The sequence below is a fragment of the Chenopodium album genome, chromosome 3, assembly GCF_948465745.1.
Source record: "Chenopodium album chromosome 3, dcCheAlbu1.1, whole genome shotgun sequence".
Classification (NCBI taxonomy): Eukaryota; Viridiplantae; Streptophyta; class Magnoliopsida; order Caryophyllales; family Amaranthaceae; genus Chenopodium; species Chenopodium album.
In genome coordinates, this window is record NC_137836.1 from 34788013 (window position 1) to 34796410 (window position 8398).

At 39.9% G+C, this 8398-nt stretch overlaps 1 non-coding gene across 1 annotated transcript; it reads left to right on the plus strand.

Moving 5' to 3' along the window:
• The first annotated feature begins 4230 nt into the window (after positions 1 to 4230).
• Positions 4231 to 4337, plus strand: LOC145625708 (small nucleolar RNA R71). Its single transcript, XR_014110615.1, has one exon. It is a non-coding gene; the product is annotated as a small nucleolar RNA R71 (small nucleolar RNA).
• Positions 4338 to 8398: the final 4061 nt, after the last annotated feature.

Consider the following 8398-nt stretch of genomic DNA (forward strand, 5'->3'; position numbering starts at 1 on the left):
TCCATGGTTTGGTGAATTCAACATCTCGGATGTACCCTTTGTTGCACGGAGCGTTCAATCGGGTAGATGGAGCATGAATTCCCAGAGGGTTATGTCCATATGTAGAACACATATGGGTTTCAGAAAAGTGAGAAAAATTCAATCAGGAAGTAGGATCGAGCAAACAATACGAAAAACCGGTTGAAATTAGAACGCATATTTCTGGCTCGGTATTGGGGGAAATTGGCGCCAGCAAATAGAGACTGGCGCCAACTTTTAACTGTAGCGCCTGGCGCCAATGCTGGCGTCTGGCGCTACGGCTAAAAGTCTGGCGCCAAGCTCTGGCCCCTGACGCTACTTCCCACATGCCTCAGCAGCTTTCTGTGCTCGATAAAATCTTCCAGTTTTGCGCGGTGTTATTTCAGTCTTAGTTGTGAAAGATATTTCTCAAATTTCCTACGTGTAAAATCCTATGATTTTGACTCATTACAGATGGTCTTTCCAATGAGAACCTTTTTATGCATATGACAATAATGTTAATCAAAATTACGCACATGAAATACTTAGAACTTTTCGAGTCTCATCCACTCATTCTAGATCATTGCCGAAACAAATTCAGGAATTAAAATAGAAATCCTCCCCAGTGGAGTCGCCAAAAAACTGTAGGGAATAATTTCAAGCCTTAATCCCACTAGCTTGAACCCCACAGTGATCATACACTAAAGTACGGTGGCGTCCAAAAGGGAAGAAGATAAAGTAAAAGAGCCGCCAACAAGTTTTAGGAACTTGTAAACCGTTCATAGGATGAAGGTTACACCCCTTAACGATCCAAGAGATCGTCAACTCCATAAGGTCATGAACCAAATAAGGGTTCGGGGATGATGGTACAAATCCAACCTAAAAGAGATTGAACCTGCCCTAATAATAGGCCTCTACTTTATTCTGCTCGTATTCATGTGCGCTTTCTGACTAACATACAATCAATAGGTTAACCCTAAACCTGTTTAATCTATGTTGGTTGAATTTAATGCACAAACAAACTATTATTGGCGATCACTTGAATTATAATCAAAGTTAACCTAACAAGATTATTAATTATCTTATTAAGCGTGATTACAAGTACAAATTCCCTTTAAACATGCATAAAAGGTGATCAAGCAATAAAGAATAAATAATCAAGCAACATAATAATAATCAAGAATAATAATCATAAATAAAATAATCATCATTAAAATAATAATAATAATAATAATATTCATAATCATTCCAACAATTATAATCATGATCATCTTAATATTAAAGAATAATAATAGCAAGATCCTAGGCATGATACTAACAAGATTAATAACAAACCCTAGCATGTCACTAGGCAATAAAAATCAAACCTTTAACCCTAACATGATACTAACATGAATTAATATTAGGAAGAACATAGGAAGCATCATAACAATCATATTTAATATTAAAAATACCCTAGACATGATACTAGGAATATCATAATAACAATAATAAACATGATTTCTACATCATAATATCAATAAATCAATTAAAGTACTTACTTTGATGCCTCGTACCTAATACACACGTCAGTAACTTCAAGGAAAATAATAATCAAAGCAATTAAATTAAATAATTGAAATAGAGATTTGGGACCAAACCCTCAGAAATTAAAAGCCTTTCACGTCTAGGGCGAAGGCAACTTCGAATATGGCTAGGTGTTTCTAGATCTTGCGAATGCGGAATTTTGTATGAAAAAGTAAGAAAGAATTGAATGAATGAAAGAATGCTAAAGAATTAATGATTGTTGATGAAAGCTTGAGAATGAAGAGAATTGGTGAATGAAAACGGATGAATGATGATTGTAGATCATGAATTGTAGATCCATGAAAACGGAGTTTTTGATACAATATTTATAAAGAAAAACCGGCAAAAAAGATAATTTAATAAAACAGAGTCTGACGCACGCAAAACAAGGTTGGCGCCAACCCTGGCTAGCTGGCGCCAGCCACCAATGGCTAGTGCCAGGCGCCAATGCCTGGGGTTGGACGCCAAACTGGATTTCAACGCGTTTTCGAAAATCTGATAAATTTACCGTACTGGAAGATAAAATAATATAATTTCTTCGAAAATGCTATTTGATCTTAATTAAAACTCTGAAAAGTCAACAAAGTCAACTTATCAATGCTAATTGAATTAGGAATGAAAAGAACCTTCTAGAAGATTCTAGAAGACCCAAACCATTCCTAATTGCATTAGGAATGATAAATCATATTAGGCCCTCCCCTAGATCATTGGGCCGTACATAAAGCTCAAACCGGGCCCAGTTTAGTAAATTGGTCATAATTTCCTCAATATTCATCGGAATTGGGCTTATAATATATCGTTGGAAAGGTCTTTGCAAGCCCCATACAACTACACTACTATTGGACCCATATCATGGACCAACCAAACTGGATTGGCTGTTTTCTTAAAATAAAGTTTTCAAAAACAGAGAGAAGAGAAAAGAAATAAAAACTTTCCGCAACACTAGACTTTTCCACACTTTCGTTTCATTCGATTATGATTCGACGTGAAAGGTACTCATCACTGGGTTTGGTTTTGGGGAGACACAAATGGGTGTCTACAGATGGGATGGTTTCATACAGGGCAAAAAGATGAAAATCAAGAAGCTTTATGCTGCTATTAGGCCTCAAGTCCCCAAGGTTCCTTGGAAGAGAGTCATTTGTCTTAATTTAGCAACTCCTAAAAGTGTTTTTATCTTGTGGCTAGCTTTGTGGAATAGGCTTGTCACTAAGGAGAGGTTGCTTCAATGGCACATTTCTTGTGATCCAAGGTGTTTCTGGTGCTTGAATAGCAATGAAAGTGTTCAACACTTATTCTTTGATTGTGAGTACTCTAGACAGGTTTTGAACAAGGTGTTGGGTATCTTACATGTTTCCAAGCCTGTTCAGCAGTTTTGTGATGATATTGAATGGTTGAAGAAAATCTGTAGAAGTTCCAGATTGAAAAACAAAGTGATCCATGTAGCCTTCACTGAAATAGTATATGGTATTTGGATTCAGAGGAATGCAGTTTTGTTTACTGGTTGTTGCAAACATGTTGATGTTCTAGTTAGGGATATTGTCTTTCATTCAACCTGTAGAATCCTAGCGGGAAGCAAATACTTGGTTGTTTAGGAGCTGCTTCTTCTATTCTGGTTTTCTAATGATGTTGCTGATTTTTGTTGTTGGTTTCTGATTCCTAACTGCTGATTTCTGATTTCTTGTTTTTGGATTGTTGTTGTTGCTGTTTTGTTTTTTTTGCTTTTGCTGGTTTCTGTCTGCTGCTGGTCTCTGCTGTTGTTTCTGTTCTCTTGCTGTTGCTGAAATCAGCTGCTGTTGCTGAATTCTGTTGTTGTTGATGACTGCTCTACTGTGCTGTCTGCTCTGTTGTTGTTCTGGTCAGCAGCTGGTATTGCTGAGTACTGTGTTGCTGTTGTTGATTTCAGTTGTTGTTGTTGAATTCTGTTGTTGGCTGGCTGCTCTGTTGTGATGTTGCTGCTCTGTTGCTGTTCTAGTCAGCAGCTGCTGTTGCTGGTTCTGGTGTTGCTGAACCTGTTGCTGTCTTTGTTGTTGTTGCTGTAATTTACTGTTGTTGCTGGTTTCAGATGTGTTGTTGGCTGCTGTTCTGCTGGTTGCAGCTGCTGCAAGTCAGCTTTGCTACTGCTGAAGTCTGGTTCTATTATGTTGCTTCTTTTTTGTTTTGCTTTTTTGGTGCTTTGTTTGGTTGCTTTCCCTGAGGTGATGTATTACCTTCTTTTGTTTAGTCCTGTTGGTTTTGCAACTGAGTCTAGGTGGAGGTTTGCTTTTTACAGTTTGTAGGAGTGGTGTTTCTTGTTGCTGCTCTGTGCTTGTCTTTGTGTTCTTGGGCCTTGTTTCCAGAACCTTTCCTAGAAGGTGGCTGGAAGCTTGTGCTCATGGTGTTCTTGTCTCTTTCTCCTGAACCCTTCCTAGAAGGTGGCAGGAGATTGAGCTTGAACTGTTTGGTGGTTGGTTGGCCTGTTTTTCAGGCCTTGTGGGGTTTGGTGTTTGTTATAACTTAGTACTTGTAAGTTGTAACTTTCCTTTTGGTAATAAAATTCCTCTTATTTTCCAAAAAAAAAAAAAAAAAACATTAAGATTCATAAATCTCCCACTAGCTGCAGAATCTAAAATTATTCTAGAAGAATTTCCAATGCCGTTATAAAAGGCTTGGATTAACTGCCATTGTGCTAAATTATGGTGGGGGCATTCTCTTTGTAAGTCCTTGAACCTCTCCCAAGCCTCATATAAGGATTCATCGGCTTCTTGGGCAAAGTTCATAATCGCACTCCGTAGTACGACTGTTCTCTCTGCCGGATAATACTTATTATAAAAATTCAAAACCAGAGTTTCCCAATCAGTTATACCAAGTGCAGTTCTATTTAAGCCATTAAACCACAATTTAGCTTTTCCAGTTAAAGAGAAGGGAAAGAGAATCTCCCTGACTTGGTCTTGAGTGACCCCGGCTTGCCCGATGGTATTACAATATTGACAATAGTCGGCAATGTGAAGATTTGGGTCTTCACCCTTAGCTCCACTGAATTGCTTCTTCTCTATCATCGTTATAAATTGAGGTTTAATTTCAAATTGTACCCTATCAAGAGCCGGAGTAGCAGTGAGATGTGAAAAATCTGAGAGCTTTGGTTGTGAGTAATCTCTAAGCTTCTTTGGAGTCGTCATCTCTGATTCTGCGTCTGATGATACCTCTGAATCGCTAGAACCATTTGGAGGATCGCGGTGATTATTATTATCACCAGAATCCGCCAGGATTTGCTTGTAGAGATTTTTCTGTCTATGGAAGGAACGTTCGATCTCAGGATCGAATGGGATGTACCCTGATCTGGAACACCTAGGCATAAACAAAAAACTAAAAGCAAATATGAGATTTGCCTCAAAGAACTAACGTTCTTTGAGACAAAAAAGAAAATAACCTAGACTACAAAAATAATTAGAAATAAGAATAAAACCGTTTCCCCGGCAACAGCGCCAAATTTTGACAGGGTAAAGTCGTATCCCCTAATCAAAAGTAATTACCTAAGTCCTCTAACTAAAGTAGATAGGGAAGTAGGGTCGAACTCCACAGGGAAACAAGTCTTTCTACTCCTAATTAATTATTATAATCTAAATTATCTATGTAACCAATATTAATAATTAAATAATAAACTAAACTACGGAGATCAAAAATAAGGAGAAAATAATATATAAAAGGATCTAGGGCATAGGTTCACCAGTAAATAATAATCCAGGGTAGAATATAATAATCATTCAACAATGCATACATTAATTAGGGCTTTTGCTACGTATTATAATCACACAATTAATTTACCGGTATTAAATCTCATCTTTCGAATCTCGACCTAACCATTTATAAATTAACCTGCCTATTGAAACTAGACCTAAACATCAATTCTCATCTGTCGAATCTCGAATCAATATTGTGAAACTCATGCATAAAAGATCAGGCCTAATCTAGTCACAGAGCATTAAATCAATCAATAGGAAATTAATCTAGCATTGATAATCAACAACAATAAATTACCCCTTCATATTATTTATGGATCCCCACAAACCCTAGAAATAGAACTACTCAAACATAATTAAATATAAACTAAACAAAGCAATTAAAGAAAACATGATCAAAGGAAAAAAATAAACAACTAAGATTAAGAGAAGAGAAATCGTTACCAAAATAAATCTGGAATTAAGAATGGATTAAAAACAAAAGTATAAAAGAGAGAGAATATAAGAAAAACAATTAAGATAGTAAAGAAAGAGTAAAAGAGAGAGTAAAAGATATAGAGAGATCCTAAAATCGTATTACGGGGGAGTATTTATACTCCGTACAAATCCAAAACGAAAACAAACTAAAACGACGCTAATCGTCTCCTAACAATTACACGCGCCCGATCGGGCGAGGAACCGCCCGATCGGGCGCGCCTATTTGCTCTTCAAGTAAACTCTCGCGCCCGGCCGGGCGCGTCACCAGGCGTCGACCTTTGCTTCTCCCACCCAGCCAGGCGCGCCTCCGGGCGCCAGCCTTTTTGGCCGGGCGGCTCTCTTGGGCCATTACTTGGACTACGATTGGGCTCCAATTCTTCGGGCCAATCTGGGTTTACTGTTTGGGTCTTGAATACTCGGTCCAAATGCCCCGGTATAACATATACCGAGTCCTTAATCACCGGTTCGATGACTCTAACTGGTCCTGGGCTATAAAGTCTGGTCGTACTTCTCCAATGCTCGTGATTGCTCCAAAATATCTCGGGAAAATACTCCAAAAGTGTAAATTCCTGCAAAAGTCAACCAAATCAACGAAAACACTAGAAAACACCAATTAGTAATAAAAGTGGCTCTAAAGAGCCAAAAACACTACTAATTATGACCAAGGGACGGGGGTAAAATACTATATAAAATAGACACATCACCCCATAAATAGGGAGATTTCCTCTATTTGGAGACACGTTTTACCATTTATTACACATTTTACTCTTTGAAAGAGACATCTCGAGCTTGGAATCTGAGCAGATACCCACCTAAATTTCCGCACCTTTTTACTCCTATTCAAGTTACTAACTTGATCGTCGGAGGCGGAGCTCCAACCACCCGGAGTCTCCGTTGTTTTGTAGGTACAGCTCACACCGAACCAGACTTTGTGACGTAACTCTCCTAACGGACAAAAACACATAAAACATTTGGCGCCGTCTATGGGGAGAGTACCTTAAAGATGGTTAAGAGTCTTTACTACCTCCTGATCCAAACAACCCTCAACCTATTACCCGATTGGGTAATACAAGCATTTCTCAACCGGTTCATCAACCGGGTAGTTCAAGCATTCCTCAACCAGTACATCAGCCGGAAGTCTTTACTGACAAAGATGATGATGATAATGATGATGATGTGAAGACGTATGTGGCCAAAGATGGCTCTTTCATCTCCAAATACACCCGTTCTAGAAATCACCTAGAACATGATGCAAACCAGGCGGGTCGAATCAAGCTCACTGGGAGGCCAGAAGGGGAATCCCAGAAGGCCAGAGGATCAGCTCCGATCACCCGGGATGAGCTCATGACTTTCATGAACTCCTTAAAGGGTGAAATTAAGGAGATGATCAACAAAAACAAGGCTGGCCCCAACAAGGGTCAACCGGCTAAAAAGACTCCTCCATTTGGGAGGAAGAAGCCAGTCAAGGATAGGCAGCCTTTTCCTCACCCCAAGGAAAAGGAGAGGGCAGCTGCTAGACTTGACTGGACCAAGATCCTTTTACTAAAGGGTTCTTAGAGGCACGACCGGCACGAGCAGCCGGAAGCCACAAAGAAAAATGTTTCCGAGGCTCGACAAATCATTGAGCGGAGGAGACACCAGCAGCTGTCCGAGTCAGCCTCCACCTCGAGCTTTCCAGACAACTTCAAACAAACTTCTGTAAGGAACACACTGTCCTTACTTGAGAGTCAGACAGGCGGCAAGTCCATCAACACCGACCCCCATATGATGATAGGGTCTGTCCCATTTGTACCTCAGGCACAATATGGGAAATACATCTTTCCATTTATGCAGCCACCTTCCTTCGGAGATTAGGAGGCATTCAACAATGTCCAACCTGTAGACTGGAAGCTCTGACTGCTCAAACTTGGTGAACTACCTTCTACATTCACCAAGAATATAACCAAGGCAGCACAGCCGGCCAAGGTTAAGAATTTGTTGGTGGGTACTTATGACGGCACCTCCGACCCAGAAGATCACCTAATGGCATACACCAACCTCATGTGTCTACAGGGGTGGGATGATGTCACTTGGTGTTGATGTTTCTCGGCTACATTGAAGGGCCTTGCCCAACAATGGTTTGACAACATGCCAGCCGGCTCCATTGATTGCATCAAGAAGCTAGCGTTCTTGTTTGCCACCAACTTCTCAATGAATATCCCTACTAAGAAAACGAGACTTAATTTGAGCACTGTTAAGCAGGGTGAGAGAGAAGGGCTACACTCATATGTTAGGCGGTTCAACCTGGTCAGAATCCAGATCCAGGGGTTGTCTGACGAGGAAGCATTCACAAACTTCTTCAAGGGTCTGAGAGATGGGTCGAACTTTAAGTTTGACCTCGTCAGAAAAGGGGCATTTACGCTGTAAGCTGCCCTGAGGGAGGCGGAAAGCTATATTCACGCAATCGACCTCTGCACACCTAGCAGCCAGTCAGACTCCAAGAAGTCTGAAAAACAAAAAGAGGTTTGCTCAGCCGGCAAAAAAGAAATAAGAGAGCAAGAAGAGAAAAAAAGTCTGGGTGGTTAGTGATTCTGACTAGCCATCACAGAAGAAAAAGAGGGAGTTTAAACCGTACGTCCCCAGGTACGAGTTTAACAAGGACT